Source organism: Rutidosis leptorrhynchoides, chromosome 3, assembly GCF_046630445.1.
Source record: "Rutidosis leptorrhynchoides isolate AG116_Rl617_1_P2 chromosome 3, CSIRO_AGI_Rlap_v1, whole genome shotgun sequence".
Taxonomy (NCBI): domain Eukaryota; kingdom Viridiplantae; phylum Streptophyta; class Magnoliopsida; order Asterales; family Asteraceae; genus Rutidosis; species Rutidosis leptorrhynchoides.
Window position 1 is genome coordinate 438,591,562 of NC_092335.1, and position 22,176 is coordinate 438,613,737.

The following is a 22,176-nucleotide window of genomic DNA, read 5'->3' on the forward strand; positions in this document are numbered from 1 at the left end:
AATTAGACTATGGGCTATTAATGGGCTTTATATTTGTTTAACTAAATGATAGTTTGTTAATTTTAATATAAAGATTTACAATTGGACGTCCCTATAAATAACCATATACACTCGATCGGACACGATGGGCGGGGTATTTATATGTACGAATAATCATTCATTTAACCGGACACGGGAATAGATTAATAGTCTATGGAATTATTAAAACAGGGGTGAAATTATGTACAAGGACACTTGGCATAATTGATAACAAAGTATTAAAACCTTGTTACAGTTTAAGTCCCCAATTAGTTGGAATATTTGACTTCGGGTATAAGGATAATTTGACGAGGACACTCGCACTTTATATTTATGACTGATATACTGTTATGAACAAAAACCAGACGGACATATTAAATAATCTAGGACAAAGAACAATTAACCCATGGGCATAAAACTAAAATCAACACGTCAAAAATCATGATTACGGAAGTTTAAATAAGCATAATTCCTTTATTTTCATATTTAATTGCACTTTTAATTATCGTACTTTTATTTATTGTCATTGTATTTAATTGCAATTTTAATTATCGTACTTTTATTTATCGCAATTTTATTTTATCGCACTTTTATTTATCGCAATTTTATTATTGTTATTTACTTTACGCTTTAAATTAAGTCTTTTATTTATTTAATATTTTACATTAGGTTTTAACTGCGACTAAAGTTTTAAAAATCGACAAACCGGTCATTAAACGGTAAAAACCCCCCTTTATAATAATAATATTACTTATATATATATTTGTATTTTTATAAAATAAAATTAATATAGCGTTAAGCTTTGTTTAAAGATTCCCTGTGGAACGAACCGGACTTACTAAAAACTACACTACTGTACGATTAGGTACACTGCCTATAAATGTTGTAGCAAGGTTTAAGTATATCCATTCTATAAATAAATAAATATCTTGTGTAAAATTGTATCGTATTTAATAGTTTTTCCTAGTAAAATATAAACTATTTCATATACACCTCGCATAACATCAAGTATTTTTGGCGCCGCTGCCGGGGAACGCCGAAGCGAAACGCCACACATAAAAAAAAAGAGATTTTTATTAAGTTTTATTTAGTTTTTGTAAAAATACATTTTAAATATTAAAAAAATATAAAAATTTAAAAACCGAAAAAGAAAAAAAATATATATATATAAATCTATTTTTAAGATTTTTATTTATAAAATTATAAAGTATTTCTATTTTTTTATTTTAGTTTTTAAAACATAAGTTTTTTTTATTATATTTTATTTAAGTATTAAAACAGAAAATATAAAACAGAAAAATATAAAAAAAAATATAATAAAAACTGAACCTGTCGAAACTTGACCTGTCTCTTTTGAACCTGCAATCTCCGCGACTTGCGGAGGTTTTGAACTGGGTTCACCGCGACTCGCGGAGCCGCCCAGACAGGTCACACAGAAACCCTAATCAGCATTAATTACGGAGTTTAATTATATTATTTTTACTTTAACCCTAATTAGGTTATATATATATATTATTGATGTTGAAAGCTAAGGGGTATAAAATACTATTAAATTTTACAACGAAATACTATTAAATATGATACAATTTTACACAAGATATTTATTTATTTATAGAATGGATATACTTAAACCTTGCTACAACACTTATAGGCAGTGTACCTAATCGTACAGTAGTGTAGTTTTTAGTAAGTCCGGTTCGTTCCACAGGGAAAAATCTTTAAACAAAGCTTAACGCTATATTAGTTTTAATTTATAAAAATACAAATATATATAAGTAATATTATTATTATAAAGGGGGGTTTTTACCGTTTATTGACCGGTTTGTCGATTTTAAAAACTTTAGTCGCAGTTAAAACCTAATGTAAAATAATAAAAATAAATATAACTTAATTTAAAACGTAAAGTAAATAACGATAAGGAAATTGAGATAAATATAAGTGCGATAAAATAAAATTACGATAATTAAAGAGTACGAAAATTAAAAGTGCAATTAAATACAAAGACAATAAATAAAAGTGCAATTAAATACAATAACAATAAATAAAAGTACGATAATTAGAAGTGCAATTAAATATGAAAATAAAGGAATTATGCTTATTTAAACTTCCGTATTCATGATGTTTGACGTGTTGATTTTAGTTTATTCCCATGGGTTAATTGTTCTTTGTCCTGGATTATTTAATATGTCCATACGGATTTGTACATAATAGTCCATCAGTCATAAATATAAAGAGCGAAAGCCTTCGTCAAATTATTCTTATTCCCGAAGTCAAATATTCCAACTAATTGGGGATTCGAATTGTAACAAGGATTTAATACTTTGTTTAATGAATACACCAGGTTATCGACTGCGTGTAAACCAAGGTTTTACTACTTTGTTAACAATTACACCAATTACCCTTGAATGTAATTCACCCCTATTTCAACAAGTCTATTAACTATTAATCCAGTTCTGTGTCCGGTAAAATGAATAATTATTGGTATTTATAGATATCCCGCCCACCGTACCCAGTCAAGCGTATGTGGTTATATATAAATACATCAAATTATAAGTTTATATATTAAATTAACAAGGTATTGTTTAGTTAATATAAAACCCATTAATAGCCCATAGTCTAATTTCCACAAGTGTCGTTCTTTTATCCAAACCCCAATTATGGTACAAAGCCCAATTACCCAATTTTAATATTTTTAGCCCAACATCATGATTACTTCGGTATTAAATAAGCATAATAATAACTTAGCTACGAGACATTAAATTAAAAAGGTTGAACATAACTTACAATGATTAAAAATAGCGTAGCGTTACACGGACAGAATTTCGACTTACACCCTTACCACATTCGCTAACATACCCTTATTATTAGAATTAAAAATTAAAATTAAAATTAAAATTAAAATATAAATTATATATATATACGTTTACATATATTGAGAGAGAGATAGATTATGGATATTTTTACGATCAGAATGCGCGAGTTTTTATAGGGATTTTGTCCAGGGTTTCTCCACGACTCACGGCCCTTTTGTTCTTCAAACTCCGCAACTCGCGTAGTTCGTAAATCCAGCTCACAAAGGTTTGGCTCCTAGCTTGCCGACGGTTTATAATATATTATATAATATATAAATAATTATAAGAATTATTTAAATATTATATTATATTTATGTGCATAGTTGACTTGTAATTTTTAGTCCATTGCATCGAGCGTTGAGAGTTGACTCTAGTCCCGGTTCCAGATTTTCGAACGACCTTGCGTACAATTTAATATCTTGTACTTTGCATTTTGGATCTTTTACTCTTGTAATTTCGAGACGTTTCTTATCAATAATTGGAACCTCTTTGATTGTATTTTGTACTTTTGAGCTTTTTGGTCGTTTGCGTCTTCAATTCGTCGAATATCACTTGTAAATAGAATAATTGCAACTAAAAGCTTGTCTTTCTTGAGGGATAATGCTATGAAATATATGTTCGTTTTTAGCATTATCAAATATTCTCACACTTGAGCGTTGCTTGTCCTCAAGCAATATAGTCTTGAAATACCAGAATCACTTCTTTATTCTTCACACTTTGTACATCAGTGATTTCTATATGGCGGTATAAACAATGGTAGTAACGATGTGGTTTACAGTCCCACATGACTTATAAAAATTTAGATCCTTAAAGAAATAGGATCTTTATGAAAACATTTGATCTTTTGAAAATTTCATTCTAGCTTTTACCCTAGATAAGTTTTCCGGAATAACCCTTCACCGGTGTTTGCAAATTCTTTTTGTGGGTTTGGTGGGTTTCAGATTTGAAAACTTTAGCTCAAAACTTGTGGTTTTGTGTCACCCACTTGCTAACCTTGTATTAGGAAAGCAACACGTCCAGTATACTTGCTCCGTATATTACCTTTCGGTAAACTACCATCCGGTTGTAAAGGAAAGCGTTGAACATGCAATTGTTAAGGCAATGTCCCCTGACATGCTTTTAATTATGGTCTATAACGTGTCGGATGCAATTACTATCCTTTGTAGGAGCAATAGTAAAGCTCACCCTTATAATTTTTCGGTCTGGCACAAGGTCCTGTCTTCGACCATGCTATGCAACCACCGTTCTTACGGTTGACACCCGATTTGGTTCAGGTGACCTAATGAATTCCAGGTGAATTCCTAGGATTTTACGTTCAATGGTAATGAACGCATTGAAAATGGGTTTTCAGAAAACAAATCGGTTTTAATTTTGATCAAAATATTTTCTCGTTCAAGCTCGAGTTTAGATATCATCGAATTCCATGAGTTTGAATTCTCAATCTTTAAGGTCAATCTCAAGGATTGAGTAATATCAGTCTTAAAAGCTGATTTTTGATCTTTTAAGGAGATTATCCTTTCTGGGGATCTGATTCATTAGTCTTATCAAGCTAATTTGCACGGTGCCCCCCCATTGTACGAGATAAATCCTTCTTATGGTTAGGATAAATCTGACCACTTGGCGACCCTGTTTTATGCTGAGGTCCGTGGATTTCCTGCTAATTTTAGTGATGACTTTTCTAGATTTTTCGTCAACCTACAGCTGGTCTAGACGACAACTTCTTGACCTAAATCAAGAAGCGCGTGTCTTTTTCGGAAGACTTTACTTCCTTTTAATGATGGAATTGATTCATCGTGTAGATCCATCTTTTCTTTTCTTTCATCGGGTAAAATAGTTAATTTAGTCCAAAACAAAAGTATCTTCAATTAATTGTTACAGAAATATGTGACATATGTTTAAGATAACTTGGTAAATTTTCTCACACTTGGCTTTTTATTTTCCTTTTTATTGTCCTCTATTTCATTTTAAATGAATTTTAACGTTTTGGTTTGTTTCTCAATTTATGTCCTTTCCAAGGTAACAATAATTTCGGTGTTAACACCTAGTTTTATCGTTCATAAATATGTATAAACATGATTTTGAGTTCATTTAATTGAAAATTTTGAAAAATTTTACTAGAATTGGGTAGTCAGTATATAAGACTAGGGCTGTTCTTTATTATCAGAGAGCACTAGATTCTAATACAACTACTGCTTTACTAGTATTTTTTAATGGTAACCAAGTGTTTAAAGTAAAAATTTTAAAATCCGAAAGAATTTAACCCCTTCTCACACTTAAGATCTTGCAATGCCCTCATTTGCAAGAAATCAGTAACAATTTAAATTATTGAGGGTGATTAGCGTATAAAAATGATTAAATTTTACCAAAGTTTCCAAACATATTGTTGTTTGTGTTGAATGATAAATGGTGCACATCATTTGTTCATTCCGTCTTGTCGTTATTTCACATATATTTTGCATCTTGTCGTCAAAATTAGTTGCTTTTGCTGAACTTAATGCCAGTCTTTGAAAATGCGTTGTTTTACCCTGTTGTGTACATAAGATAAACTGCAAACATATATACATATTTTTGAAGTTTGGTATATTACCCCACATTCAAAAATTATTAAAATCTAATAATAAAAGTTAGAAAATTATAAAAACTATTACAATATCAACATAAGTGCTAAATGTAGTAACATTACAAAAATAAAATAAATAAAACTAAAATAAACTAGGGTTGATACTGATACCAGTAGGGGTTCCATGCATAACCGTATGTGTTATAAAATGCTTCAGCTAGGTTATAAGTAGGATACGGTGGTTGGATCTCTATAGACCAGGGAGGAAATACGATCGTTGGAGTAGGAATATAGTTTCTACCTATATGTTGGCAATGAGCTATGATTTGGTTTTGATGAACTTGCCAATCTTCAAATGCTCGATGTCTAGCATTTTCATACTCTTGTGAAGCTATAAACCTTTGCATTTCTGTCATTTCATTTCCCCCTCCCACATTACCTGGCTGTTGATTTCTCTCAACCTGTGGATGTCTTCCATTATATCTTACTGCGGCGTTATTTCGTCTCTTCAAAACCTTAGCACCATGATATACATTTAAACCAATTATATCGTGGGGTTCTGGTTCTTCGATTAATAATCCCCCCGACTTATATCCACATCGAGATACTCAGCAATTAATGTAATAAATATACCACCTCCTATTATACTGTGCGGTCTCATCCCCCTAACCATAGCTGATAAATAATAACCCACACAATAAGGTATACTTACAGCGCTTTCTGGGTCTCGAATACACATGTGGTAAAATAAATCTTGCTCATTTACCTTTTCCTTATTTTTACCTCGCTGTGTAATCGAGTTCGCTAGAAACCTGTGAATTACTCTTAACTCAGCTCTATATCCAAATAAGAGTAATTTCTCCCTTTAAATCGGTGATGGCTAGTCATTTGACTCCATACACCATGCGTATCAAAATTTTCATCAATCTTCCTACCATTTAATATCAACCCTCGACAATCGGCAGATGCTAGCTCCTCAGGCGTATATATACGTAAGGCCTGAGCCATGTCTAGTAGAGACATGTGGCGCATCGAACCTCCTAACAAAAATCTAATAAAAGTTCGATCGGTTAAACTAGCTACCCGATCATTTATTTCTATACTACATAATAATTCTTCACACCATACTTTATATACAGGTCTACGCATGTTGAATAAACGTACCCAATCGTTAAAAGTAGAATTACCATACCTTTGAGTAAGTAATTCCCTAATTGGCTCGGCCAATTCTACGGCTTCTAACGGTTCTCATTCTATTACCCTAGGTACTTCAACAGCTTTAGAATGAAGAGTATGCAAGCTCCTTTGGTATTTTGGATAATCTATCCAACGTCTGTCTAATCTCAAGTTCGGGTGCAAATTTTCCACGTGCATATCTGAAAATGTCATAACTGGATGAGGTATATCTTGTTTGTAATGGTTATCAACATCTTGTTGTTCCGCATTCTCAGGAGGAGCAATGCGAGCTTGGGATGAAGATTCACCCCTTTCAGTCTGCAAAACACATTAAACACAATTTTTGTGCATCCAAATATGCATTAGTGTCAGCAAAATCATCAATCAAAATAATTACAATTACATGTTCAATTTATATCAAACTTATGCTCATTTTCATATTTTTATCAAATCTACACTTTCTCAAATAAGCATATACGAAAATGTTTGCCAAGTTCATAAGCATTCAACTTAAATAACATATCAAAATAATCATTATTAGCAATTAAACAAGTTTCAAATGGCATTATCTCTCAAAAATCAAGTTCATGAATTTTAGACTTGAAAAAGTCCACTTTAATTCTCAAAAATCATGTTTAGGCTCAAAGTTTGAATCATTTAACTACCTAAACATGTTACACTACTTAATTTAGCAATAATTCATGACAAAAATCGGCCATAACCTGTTTATATCAAAAAGCCCCAAATTGCTCAAGAACACAAACCCTAGATTACTCAAAATTTGAAGTTTAAGGCTTCTAATCATGTTAAATAGCATCAATCTAGGTTATACAAGCATAATACATAAACAATTTAAGCATAATTACACTAAAAAGCATCAAAATCGAATTGGGTATAAATTTGCTCAAGAACACTAAATTTTCGGATTAAAGGGTGTTTTGGTGTAGAAATTTAGCGTTTTCCTTGAGTAATTCCTTGATAGCATCCTTCTCAACATGATTTTAGTAAAAAATGTGATGATTTTTTGGTGAAAAATTTCGATTTTGGGAGTGTTTTTTCGGGTTTTTTTCGCAGTTTTTGTGGTGTGTTGTGTGTTGACTGATATGTTCCAGCGTTTTATTTTTTTTCTGTATTTTGCAAACTCCGCGAGTCGCGGTGATAATTTTTTTTTTTTTTTTTATAAAAACCTTATACTAATTAAAACATAAAATTAATTAAATTTTAAAAATTTTGTTTCTTTTTAGGATGAGGGCGTTTCGGAATGATGTCCTAGTCCGTCCCTCGACAAAATTTTAAAATTTGTCAATTTAAAGCGCGCTTTTAAAAGCAAAGATTTTTGGTTTTTTTTTTTTGTTTTTGGCATACTTTAATTCAATAAGATTAAAAATAATGATAATAAAAGTTCTCGTCCCTCCCTCGGGTAAAGCAATTTCGGTTCAAAGACCTAGTCTTCAACTCACAACGAATTTTAAAAATCATATTTTTAACTTAGCGAAATAAAGTAAATTTTTGTTTTTAAATTCACACCAAACTTAAATTTAAAATTCATATTATAAATTCACACCAAACTTAAATTATATTTTTGTTTTTATACATACAAACTTATATTAAAAATATTAATTTTCCAAATATTTACAATTTTAAAAGTTTACAATATTTATTTTAATATTAATTTTAAAAACAAAGTAAAAATAAACTTAAAAATCTTTTTGGCTTTTATCCCACTTTAATCAATCAAATATTATCAAAAATATACGCCCCTCTTTTCGGTAAAGTAATTTCGGTTCCATGACCTAATTTAACTCATGACGAATTTTTGAAATATTTTGTTTTGATTGATTAAAGATATTTATACCTTAAGAATAAACGTTAAATTTCGCAGTGATGTAATAAATTTTTGAATGATATCAATAATTTCGGTCGCAAGACCTAATTTTATCGAATACCAATTTAATACTTTATAGCGAACAAATTAGCGTTTATTATCAAAAGGTTAAAAATAAAAATAAAAATAAAAAAAACTGTACAGACGTACCTGTGAAATAGATTTCTTAGTGATATGCTCTAGCCTACTCATAAGATAGTCGGACTAATTGATTTTCCATGGCTACATAGGCGTAACCTCGAGCATTTAATGTTTTTTCTTCTAAACATATAAACGGTCCGTCTCTGCATAAAGTAACAAATTCGGTATTTGAATAGGTTTGATTATTTGAACATTTACCTTCGTGTGACCATTTTTCGCATTTGTGACATTTTTCAAGGTGTCGTGCTCTTCTTTTCGCTGCGAATTTTGATTTTCCTTTACCAAATTGTAACTTATTATCTTCGCATCTGGATTCTTTTCTTACTCCGTCCAATTTACCTCTGATTAATGATACTATTTCACTTGGAAGTGTGTCATTATTACGTTTAGTGATCAAAGCATGTAGCATTAGACCATGGTTTAGTTCACAGGAAGTCTTCATTTCATAAAAACCTAAAAAAAATAAAAAGTCAGAATGGGGGGAGAAGACTAGTTCTTTAGGGTCTGCTAGGGAAAGACCATTCGGGTTTCATTTCCGAGAACTACACGAAAACAGAAAATCTAACTCTAACAGAAATACATAAACCTCCCTGCACTTAGTTGAAATTGTGATTAACATTATTTTCAATTGAATCATCAACAACTTGTATATCTTTGACTTTTACTTCAATCCATTTGTTGATTTCCTCCGTAACTTTCACAAATTCAACTAACATCGCCTTTTCTTTTGGCGATAAATTGGATACTAATCGGTTACATAACTTAAATTTTCCCTTAATCTTAGCATCGTGAATCCGTTTATAAAGTTTCTTCATTGAACTGTTAAAAATGGGTTCATCTAATTTCGTATCATCAACGGCATTCTTTGTGATTGGATCATCATTAAGTGTTTCTTCATCTTCCCCACACTTATGCGTTTTATTGGTCTAACAGTTTTGGTTGGTGGAGATCTAAACTTTCGGTTCACAAAGGTGATCGATGTATCACCATCCCTAAGTGTCATTCTACCTTCTCTTACATCAATGAATGCCTCGGTGGTTGCTAAAAATGGGCGACCTAGAATTAGAGGAATATCAAGGTTTTCCTCCATATTAATCACTATGAAGTTTGCAACAAAGGTCAAACTTCCCACGTTAACAAGTAAATTATTTGCTATTCCAACCGGGTGTTTAATGGTTTGGTCAAATGATTGAACACCTATTTTGGTTGGTTTTAATTTACCCATGCCTAATCTTTTGTATAAGGAAAGAGGCATAATATTTGCACTTGCTCCTAAATCTGCGAGTCCATTATATACAGCACCATCATTAAGCAAGCAAGAAATGATAAATTCACCCAGGTCTCATGCTTTAGTAAGTCGAGTTGGTTTGTAAACCTTTTTCGGGTGTTCTTTTCTTGGTTCTTTCACTTCTATTTGAACTTCTTGTTCACATTTTTCTTCGTTTCTTGGAATGGGAGGTTTGTATAAGAATTCTTCTTCATCACTCAAATTTGACTCCTCCCTATATTCCAATTTTGATTTTTCATATGTTGTTGATAACATATTTATGTTTTCTTGGGTGGTGAAATTATGATTAACTTCATTGTCAACTTCCATCGGACCATGTATGTAATGTTTAACTCTGTGACCATTAACTTTAAATTCAATCCCATTTGAATTTATTAATTCTACTGTTCCGTATGGGAAAACTCTTTTGACTATGAATGGTCCAGACCATCTTGATTTCAATTTTCCAGGAAATAGCTTGAATCGTGAATTGAAAAGAAGAACTCTGTCTCCTTCTTTGAATTCTTTTGAACTTCTGATTCTTTTATCATGCCATTTCTTCGTTCTTTCCTTATAGATTAAGGAATTTTCATATGCTTCATGTCTTAATTCTTCTAATTCGTTTAATTGACTTAACCGTAGACGTCCGGCTTCATGTAAATCAAGATTACATGCCTTCAAAGCCCAAAATGCTTTGTGTTCAATTTCTACTGGAAGATGACATGCTTTTCCATAAATGAGTCTAAAAGGTGTGGTTCCAATTGGAGTTTTGTAGGCTGTTCTAAAAGCCCAGAGTGCATCCTCCAACTAAATGGACCATTCCTTCGGATTTGATCCTACGGTTTTTTCTAGAATACGTTTTAAAGCGCGGTTGGTATTTTCAACTTGTCCACTTGTTTGTGGATGATATGCGGTGGAGATTTTATGAGTTACTCCATATCTTTTGAGAACTTTCTCAAGTTGATTATTACAGAAATGAGTACCCCGATCACTTATTAAAGCTTTCGGTGTTCCAAACCTTGCAAAAAGACGTTTTAAAAAATTGACTACAACTCGCGCATAGTTAGTTGGGAGAGCTTGTGCTTCCGCCCATTTAGATACATAATCAATAGCAACGAGAATATAGAGATTATTATGAGATTTTGGAAATAGACCCATAAAGTCAATACCCCAAATGTCAAATACTTCACATACTTGAATGACATTTTGTGGCATTTCATCACGTTGACTTATTTTTCCGGCCCTTTGACAAGCATCACAGGATTTGCAAAGAAGGTGTGTGTCTTTGTAAATTGTAGGCCAATAGAATCCAGCATCATAAACTTTTCTTGCTGTGAGTTGAGGCCCATAATGCCCTCCTGTTGGTCCTGTGTGACAATGGTTTAAGATTTTACTAGCTTCATCTCCAAATACACATCGGCGTATTATTCCATCGGGACAACTTTTAAACAGATGTGGATCTTCCCAGAAATAGTGTTTTATATCACTGAAGAATTTCTTTCGTTTTTGGTACGATAATCATTTTTCAAGGAATCCACATACTAAGTAGTTTGCATAGTCTGCAAACCATGGAATTTCATTATAATCTATCTTCAATAGATATTCATCAGGAAAGTTGTCTTGTATGGCCGATTTATTTAGAACTTCTAATTCGGGATTTTCAAGACGAGAAAGATGATCAGCGGCGAGATTTTCTGCTCCTCTTTTATCTTGGATTTCAGTATCAAACTCTTGTAAGAGTAAGATCCAACGGATTAATCTTGGTTTAGCATCTTGTTTCGAAAATAGGTATCTAAGAGCAGAATGGTCGGTATAGACCACCGTTTTTGGTAGAACGAGATATGAACGAAATTTGTCAAAAGCAAAGACAATAGCAAGGAGTTCTTTTTCAGTAGTTGTGTAATTCGTTTGTGCTCCTTGTAACGTCTTACTAGCATAATATATAGGTTGAAATCATTTTTCAATCCTTTGTCCTAAAACGGCTCCCATTGCAAAATCACTTGCATCGCACATAAGTTCAAACGGTAGATTCCAATTTGGTGTTATCATAATCGGCGCATTAGTGAGTTTCTCTTTAAGAATATTAAAAGATTTGATACATTCCTCTGAAAAGATGAATGGAGCATCTTTTTCTAGGAGTTTATTCATAGGAGTGGCAATTTTAGAAAAATATTTTATGAAACGTCGGTAAAAACCGGCATGCCCTAGAAAACTCCTAACTCCTTTAACATTGGTGGGATGTGGAAGTTTAGCAATTACATCTACTTTAGCTCTATCCACTTCAATTCCTTTCTTTGAAATTTTATGTCCAAGAACGATGCCTTCTTTAACCATAAAATGGCATTTCTCCCAATTAAGAACCAGATTTGATTGTTCGCATCTAATAAGGATTCGTTCAAGATTAACTAAACAAGATTCAAATGTATCACCGAAGACTGAAAAGTCATCCATGAAAACTTCCATGCATTCTTCTATCATGTCGTGAAAAATCGCCATCATGCACTTTTGAAAGGTTGCAGGGGCATTGCAAAGTCCAAATGGCATGCGTTTGTAAGCAAAAGTACCATAAGGGCACGTGAATGTGGTTTTCTCTTGGTCCTCGGGTGCTATTGGAATTTGAAAATATCCGGAAAATCCATCAAGAAAACAATAGTAACTATTTCCGGCTAATCTTTCCAACATTTGATCAATGAAAGGTAAGGGAAAGTGATCTTTTCTGGTGGCGTCATTTAATTTTCTATAATCAATACAAACACGCCATCCTGTTACAGTCCTAGTAAGAATAAGCTCATTTTTCTCATTTGTGATGACAGTCATGCCACCCTTCTTAGGCACGCATTGAACTGGGCTTACCCATGGACTATCAGAAATTGGATAAATTAAACCTGCATCTAGCAGTTTAATAATTTCTTTTTAACTACATCTTGCATATTAGGATTTAGTCTTCGTTGGCGTTGCACATACGTTTTATGACCTTCTTCCATAAGGATTTTATGTGTGCAATACGAAGGACTTATTCCTTTAATATCATGAATTTTCCATGCAATGGCTGGTTTATGAGCTTTCAACACAGAAATGAGTTGTGATTTCTCATTTTTAGTAAGAGAAGACGATATTATTACAGGTAATTCAGATTCACCATGTAAATAAGCGTATTCCAAATGGTTTGGAAGTGGCTTTAACTCTAATGTCAGAGGTTCTTTTATCGATGATTTGTATCGATATCTGTCTTCTTCTTTTAGCATTTGAATTTCTTCTGTTGTTGGTTCATATCCATTAGCTATTAGTGTATCTAACATTTCAGTTTCATCAATTGGTTCAGTTCCTTCTCCTAAAGAACATTCTCCTGTTCCTTGTAATTCTGGAAATTCTTCTAACAATTCTGCATGTGAATCTATAATTTGAATATAATAACATGTATCATCTGCAGATTGCGGTTGTTGCATAGCTCTATCAACTGAAAAGGTAACACTCTCATCCTCTATACTTAGGGTCAGTTTCTTACCAAACACGTCTATCATTGCTTTAGCCGTGTTTAAGAATGGTCTTCCTAATATGAGAGGAACTTGAGAATCTTCTTCCATGTCCAGAACAACAAAATCTACTGGAAATACTAAAGTACCAACTTTAACTAGCATGTTCTCCATTATCCCTCTGGGATATTTTATTGATCGATCGGCTAGTTGTATGCTTATTCTTGTTGGTTTCAATTCTCCAAGGTCTAGTTTAGCGTATAGTGAATACGGCATTAAATTTATACTAGCACCTAAGTCTGCCAATGCTTCTATTGAACTAAGACTACCCAGAAAACATGGAATTGTGAAACTTCCTGGATCTGATAGTTTTTCTGGTATCTTATTCAACAGCACTGCTGAACAATTAGCATTCATAGTAACGGCCGAGAGTTCTTCCATTTTCTTTCTATTCGATATTAGATCTTTCAGAAATTTAGCATATCTAGGCATTCCTGAAATTACATCAATGAAAGGAAGATTTACATTTATCTGTTTAAACATATCCAAGAATTTGGATTGATCGGCTTCAAGTTTCTCTTTTTTCATTTTACTCGGGTAAGGAAGTGGTGGTTGGTATGGTTTAACATAAGGTTTAGCCTTAACTGTGTTATCTTCATTAACCTTTTCAACTACCGGTTCTTTTTCCTTATCTTGCTCAGGTTGTGGTTCTTGTGGAGTAGGAATAGCTTTATCAGAAATTACAGGTATTTCAGGTGGTTTAAGTGTAATACCACTTCTTGTGGTAATAGCTTTAGCTGTTTCATTCCGGGGGTTAGCATTTGTATCACTAGGTAAACTTCCCGGTTTTCTTTCACCTATTAACGTTGCTAGGTTACTTACTTCTTGTTCCAGATTTTGAATAGAAGATTGTTGATTTCTAAATGCTTGAGCATTTTGTTCATTAGTTTGTTTCTGAGATGTGAAAAACTGCGTTTGAGTTTCAACTAGCTTTGTCATCATATCTTCTAAATTTGGCTTTTTATCATCGGGTTGTAGTGGTTTGTTTTGAAAATTAGGTCTTTGCTGATTATAAGTATTATTAGATACTTGTTGATTACTAGGACCTTGTTGATTGTTGTATGGAACATTTCGGTTATAATTCTGGTTTTGATTGTAAATTGGTCTTGGCGGTTGATAATTATTCTGATAATTATTTCCAAGCCTTTGGTTTATGTATGAAATATTCTCTCTTTGTTCCATTGTTAGTTCAATACTGAGACAATCTTTTGTCAAATGTGGTCCTCCACATTGCTCACAACTAATTCGTATTGAGTGTATATCTTTAGTCATCTTTTCCATTCGTCTCTCGACAGCATCTATCTTTGCTGAAATGGAATCTAAGTCATGGCTAGAATCGGCTCTAGCTGCTTTAGATGATCTAACGATATCTTTTTCTTGGTGCCACTCATGTGAGTGGGAAGCAGTGTTATCAATAATTTTGTAAGCATCAGTTTCTGTTTTCTTCATAATAGAACCACCAGCTGCTATATCTATGTCTTTCCTTGTAGTGATGTCGCATCCTTGGTAGAATATTTGTACTATTTGACAGGTGTCTAAACCATGTTGCGGACATCCTCTTAATAACTTTCCAAATCTTGTCCACGCCTCATATAGAGTTTCATTTGGTTTCTGTGTGAATGTAACAATTTCTCCTTGAAGTCTTACGGCTTTAGATGCCGGAAAGAATTGTTTAAGAAATTTTTCAACTAAAACGTCCCATGTATCAATCGCCCCTTCTGGTAACGATTCCAACCAATCTTTGGCTTCTCCCTTTAAAGTCCAGGGAAATAACATGAGATATATCTGTTCATCTTCAACTTCTCGGATTTTAAATAGTGTGCAGATCCTATTAAAGGTACGAAGATGTTCGTTTGGATCTTCCTTCGGCGCACCACTAAATTGGCATTGATTAGTCACCATATGTAGAATTTGTCCTTTGATTTCATAATCTGGCGCATTAATGTCTGGATGAGTAATTGCGTGACCTTGGCCGGTGCGTTTAGCTCGCATTCGGTCTTCCATACTTAAAGGTTCCAGATTCTCCATAATTGAATTTGTTGAGTCTGAATCACTAGAGGATTCTGATTTAATGGTTCGTTCCTCAACAATCTCTGTTTGAATGATTGGTGGTTCCGGAGGAAAAATTAATGGTTCAGGATCTATGAATCGTCCCTGCATATTCTCCGGATTCTCAATTGTGAGGTCGGGTTCAAAAAATGGATTATCGAAAATTTGAATTGGAGTACTTGGTCGACTGGATGACGATTCTAAAGAAAAATCAACGACGACAATATTTGCTAGATGTCTTGATCTGGTTACAGGTGGTGAACGTCTTGCTCGGTGCATTCACTGAATATCCTCTTAGTTTTTAAAAGGAAAGAAAAATTATATAAGTTATCCAATTAATAGACTTTTCTGATTTTGCCCACATTTCGAATAGCCAAAAGATGCAGCAGAGGGGCAGGATTCGTTTGGTCTCAATATAATTGAGTACTGTTTGGCTCCAATAACCCGGTCCACGTACAAATCCAACTATTACTACGAACCAGAAAATTTTGATGTCTATCAATTTAATCACTTAAAATAAATTTTCGTAATTTAAAGAAATATAGAGAAGAAGTAGAATAAAAATCTATGTCCTAAAACTAGAATGGCGAGAAATAAGAAAGAAAAAGAGCGCGTCGAAAAAGGTCAAAAAAGGTCGAAAAAGAAAAGGGTTGAAAAATAAAAGGCGTCGAAAAATAAGAAAGAAAAAGAGTGACTATGAAACTTTAAAATACTCGACTAACCCAACCTTATTACTATCACTAACTTAAAATTAAAATTGCAAATTGAGATTACTAATTGGAGTGATAATTGATACATAGGTAAAAGGTGTCGAAAAATAAAAATAAGAAAATAGTGCGTTGAGACTTAAAAAGGAACTAAAAACTAAAAGTTGCGTCTAAAAATATTAAGGCTTACAAGTAAAACTATATCCCAAATGGCAATAACTTAAAAAGGTACTAAAACTTAAAAAGGCGTCGCAAAATTCTAAAGCACCTAAATCTTAGTCTAAAGAAAAAGCACTTAAGGATTTTTACGGCAAAGCCTAAAAATCTAGAAGTAAAAATAACTATGGCAAAAACTATATCTTAAAAGTAAATACGAGCAAAAAATACAAATTATTACGCTAAAACAAATAAAAAGGGACAAAATATAAAAATACACTAAAAGTTGTAAAAATGTACAATCTTTATAAAAATATTATTTTTATATTATTTATTTTATAAAACTATTAATTTTAAATTTTAATTAAACTAATTAAAACTAAATAAAACAAAATAATAAAATTAAAACTAAATATTATAATAATAATACCCTAATTAGGGTTTAAAATTAATAATAATAATAATAATTATCCCGTAATTAATGCGAAATTAGGGCTGACTGTGGCCTGTCTGGGCGGCTCCGCGAGTCGCGGTGAACCCAGTTCAAAACCCCCGCAAGTCGCGGAGTTTGCAGGTTCAAAAGAGACAGGTCAAGTTTTCGACAGGTCAGTTTTTTTATTTATTTGTTTTTTATATTTTTCTGTTTTAATAATTAAATAAAATATTTATATAAATTAAATAAAAAACTTATATGTTTTAAAAACTAAAATAAAATAGAAATACTTTATAATTTTATAAAAATCTTAAAAATAGATTTATATATATATATATATATATATATATATATATATATATATATATATATATATATATATATATATATATATTTTTCATTTATTTTTTTTATTTTTTTATGTTTTAAATAAAAACAAAATATTTAAATAAGACTTATATTTTTATAAAATAAAAATAAAGAAACTTTATAAAACTTAAATATTTAACAAACTCTTAAAAATATTTATATTTTTGTTTTCTTTTTATGTTTTCGAATATTTAAAACGTATTTTTACAAAAGCGTATTTTTATAAAAGTAAACTAAAAATAAAAATATTTTTTTTATTTGTGGCGTTTCGCTTCGGCGTTCCCCGGCAGCGGCGCCAAAAATACTTGATGTTTAAAGCTAAGGGGTATAAAATACTATTAAATTCTACAACGAAATACTATTAAATATGATACAATTTTACACAAGATATTTATTTATTTATAGAATGGATATACTTAAACCTTGCTACAACACTTATAGGCAGTGTACCTAATCGTACAGTAGTGTAGTTTTTAGTAAGTCCGGTTCGTTCCACAGGGAAAAATCTTTAAACAAAGCCTAATGCTATATTAGTTTTAATTTATAAAAATACAAATATATATAAGTAATATTATTATTATAAAGGGGGGTTTTTACCGTTTATTGACCGGTTTGTCGATTTTAAAAACTTTAGTCGCAGTTAAAACCTAATGTAAAATAATAAAAATAAATATAACTTAATTTAAAGCGTAAAGTAAATAACGATAAGGAAATTGCGATAAATATAAGTGCGATAAAATAAAATTACGATAATTAAAGAGTACGAAAATTAGAAGTGCAATTAAATACAAAGACAATAAATAAAAGTGCAATTAAATACAATAATAATAAATAAAAGTGCGATAATTAGAAGTGCAATTAAATATGAATATAAAGGAATTATGCTTACTTAAACTTCCGTATTCATGATGTTTGACGTGTTGATTTTAGTTTATTCCCATGGGTTAATTGTTCTTTGTCCTGGATTATTTAATATGTCCATACGGATTTGTCCATAATAGTCCATCAGTCATAAATATAAAGAGCGAAAGCCTTCGTCAAATTATTCTTATTCTTGAAGTCAAATATTCCAACTAATTGGGGATTCGAATTGTAACAAGGTTTTAATACTTTGTTTAATGAATACACCAGGTTATCGACTGCGTGTAAACCAAGATTTTACTACTTTGTTAACAATTACACCAATTACCCTTGAATGTAATTCACCCCTGTTTCAACAAGTCTATTAACTATTAATCCAGTTCCGTGTCCGGTAAAATGAATAATTATTGGTATTTATAGATATCCCGCCCATCGTACCCAGTCAAGCGTATGTGGTTATATATAAATACGTCAAATTATAAGTTTGTATATTAAATTAACAAGGTATTGTTTAGTTAATATAAAACCCATTAATAGCCCATAGTCTAATTTCCACAAGTGTCGTTCTTTTATCCAAACCCCAATTATGGTACAAAGCCCAATTACCCAATTTTAATATTTTTAGCCCAACATCATGATTACTTCGGTATTAAATAAGCATAATAATAACTTAGCTACGAGACATTAAATTAAAAAGGTTGAACATAACTTACAATGATTAAAAATAGCGTAGCGTTACAAGGACAGAATTTCGACTTACACCCTTGCAACAGTCGCTAACATACCCTTATTATTAGAATTAAAAATTAAAATTAAAATTAAAATATAAATTATATATATATACGTTTACATATATTGAGAGAGAGATAGATTATGGATATTTTTACGATCAGAATGCGCGAGTTTTTATAGGGATTTTGTCCAGGGTTTCTCCGCGACTCGCGGCCCTTTTGTTCTTCAAACTCCGCAACTCGCGGAGTTCGTAAATCCAGCTCACAAAGGTTTGGCTCCTAGCTTGCCGACGGTTTATAATATATTATATAATATATAAATAATTATAAGAATTATTTAAATATTATATTATATTTATGTGCATAGTTGACTTGTAATTTTTAGTCCGTTGCGTCGAGCGTTGAGAGTTGACTCTAGTCCCGGTTCCGGATTTTCGAACGTCCTTGCGTACAATTTAATATCTTGTACTTTGCGTTTTGAATCTTGTACTCTTGTAATTTCGAGACGTTTCTTATCAATAATTGGAACCTCTTTGATTGTATTTTGTACTTTTGAGCTTTTTGGTCGTTTGCGTCTTCAATTCGTCGAATCTGTCTTTTGTCTTCACCTTTTATTATTTAAACGAATATCACTTGTAAATAGAACAATTGCAACTAAAAGCTTGTCTTTCTTGAGGGATAATGCTATGAAATATATGTTCGTTTTTAGCATTATCAATTATATTATTTAGTTTAGTTTATTTTTTATTTGTATTATTTAGTTTAATTAGTTTAATTAAATTATAAAATTGATAGTTTTATAAAATAAATAATATAAAAATAATATTTTTTTAAAAAATTGTACTTTTTACAACTTTTAGTATAATTTTTATATTTTGTCCCTTTTTATTTTAGAGTAATAATTTGTATTTTTCGCTCGTATTTAGCTTTAAATATAGTTTTTGCCATAGTTATTTTTACTTCTAGATTTTTAGGCTTTGCCGTAAAATCCCTTAAGTGCTTTCTCTTTAGACTAAGATCTAGGTGCTTTAGAATTTTGCGACGCCTATCTAAGTTTTAGTACCTTTTTAAGATATTGCCATTTGGGATATAGTTTTACTTGTAAGCTTTAATATTTTTAGACGCAACTTTTAATTTTTAGTTTTTAGTTCCTTTTTAAGTTTCAATGCGCTACTTTCTTATTTTTATTTTTTCGACGCCTTTTACCTATGTATCAATTATCACTCCAATTAGTAATCTCAATTTGCAATTTTAATTTCAAGTTAGTGATAATAATAATAAGGTTGGGTTAGTCGAGTGTTTTAAAGTTTTATAGTCACTCTTTTTCTTTCTTATTTTTCGACGCCTTTTATTTTTCAACCCTTTTCTTTTTCGACCTTTTTCGACGCTCTCTTTTTCTTTCTTATTTCTCGCCATTCTAGTTTTTAGGACATAGATTTTTCTCTACTTCTTCTCTAAATTTCTTTAAATTACGAAAATTTATTTTAAGTGGTTAAATTCATAGAAATCAAAATTTTCTGGTTCGTAGTAATAGTTGGATTTGTACGTGGACCGGGTTATTGGAGCCAAACAGTACTCAATTATATTGAGACCAAACGAATCCTGCCCCTCTGCTGCATCTTTTGGCTATTCGAAACGTGGGCAAAATCAGAAAAGTCTATTAATTGGATAACTTATATAATTTTTCTTTCCTTTTAAAAACTAATAGGATATTCAGTGAATGCACCGAGCAAGACGTTCACCACCTTTTGTATGTTCATCACCTGTAACTAGATCAAGACATTTAGCAAATATTGTCGCCGTTAATTTTTCTTTAGAATCATCATCCAGTCGACCAGTTACTCCAATTCAAATTTGCGATAATCCATTTTTTGAACCCGACCTCACAATTGAGAATCCAGAGAATATTCAGGGACGATTCATAGATCCTGAACCACTAATCTTTCCTCCGGAACCACCAATCATTCAAACAGAGATTGTTGAGGAACGAACCATTAAATCAGAATCCTCTAGTGATTCAGATTCAACAAATTCAATCATGGAGAATCTGGAAACTTTAAGTATGGAAGACCGAATGAGAGCTAAACGCACTGGCCAAGGTCACGCAATTACTCATCCTGACATTAATGCGCCAGATTATGAAATCAAAGGACAAATTCTACACATGGTAACTAATCAATGCCAATTTAGTGGTGCGCCGAAGGAAGATCCAAATGAACATCTTCGTACCTTTAATAGGATCTGCACACTATTTAAAATAAGAGAAGTTGAGGATGAACAGATATATCTCATGTTATTTCCCTGGACTTTAAAGGGAGAAGCCAAAGATTGGTTGGAATCGTTAACTGAAGGGGCGATTGATACATGGGACGTTTTAGTTGAAAAATTTCTTAAACAATTCTTTCCGGCATCTAAAGCCGTAAGACTTCAAGGAGAAATTGTTACGTTCACACAGAAACCAAATGAAACTCTATATGAGGCGTGGACAAGATTTGGAAAGTTATTGAGAGGATGTCCGCAACATGGTTTAGACACCTGTCAAATAGTACAAATATTCTACCAAGGATGCGACATCACTACAAGGAAAGACATCGATATAGCAGCTGGTGGTTCTATTATGAAGAAAACACAAACTGATGCTTACAAAATTATTGATAACACTGTTTCCCACTCACATGAGTGGCACCAAGAAAAAGATATCGTTAAATCATCTAAAGCAGCTAGAGCCGATTCTAGCCATGACTTAGATTCCATTTCTGCAAAGATAGATGTTGTCGAGAGACGAATGGAAAAGATGACTAAAGATATACACTCAATACGAATTAGTTGTGAGCAGTGTGGAGGACCACATTTGACAAAAGATTGTCTCAGTATTGAACTAACAATGGAATAAAGAGAGAGTATTTCATTTATAAACCAAAGGCCTGGAAATAATTATCAGAATAATTATCAACCGCCAAGACCAATTTACAATCAAAACCAGAACTATAACCGAAATATTCCATACAACAACCAACAAGGTCCTAGAAATCAACAAGTATCTAATAATACTTACAATCAGCAAAGACCTATTTTTCAAAACAAACCACCACAAACCGATGATAAAAAGCCAAATTTAGAAGATATGATGACGAAGCTAGTTGAAACTCAAACACAGTTTTTCACATCTCAGAAACAAACGAATGAACAAAATGCTCAAGCATTTAGAAATCAACAAGCTTCTATTCAAAATCTGGAACAAGAAGTAAGTAACCTAGCAAGGTTAATAGGTGAAAGAAAACCGGGAAGTTTACCTAGTGATACAAATGTTAACCCCCGGAATGAAACAGCTAAAGCCATTACCACAAGAAGTGGTACAACACTTAAACCACCTGAAATACCTGTAATTTCTGATGAAGCTATTCCTACTCCACAAGAACCACAACCTGAACAAGATAA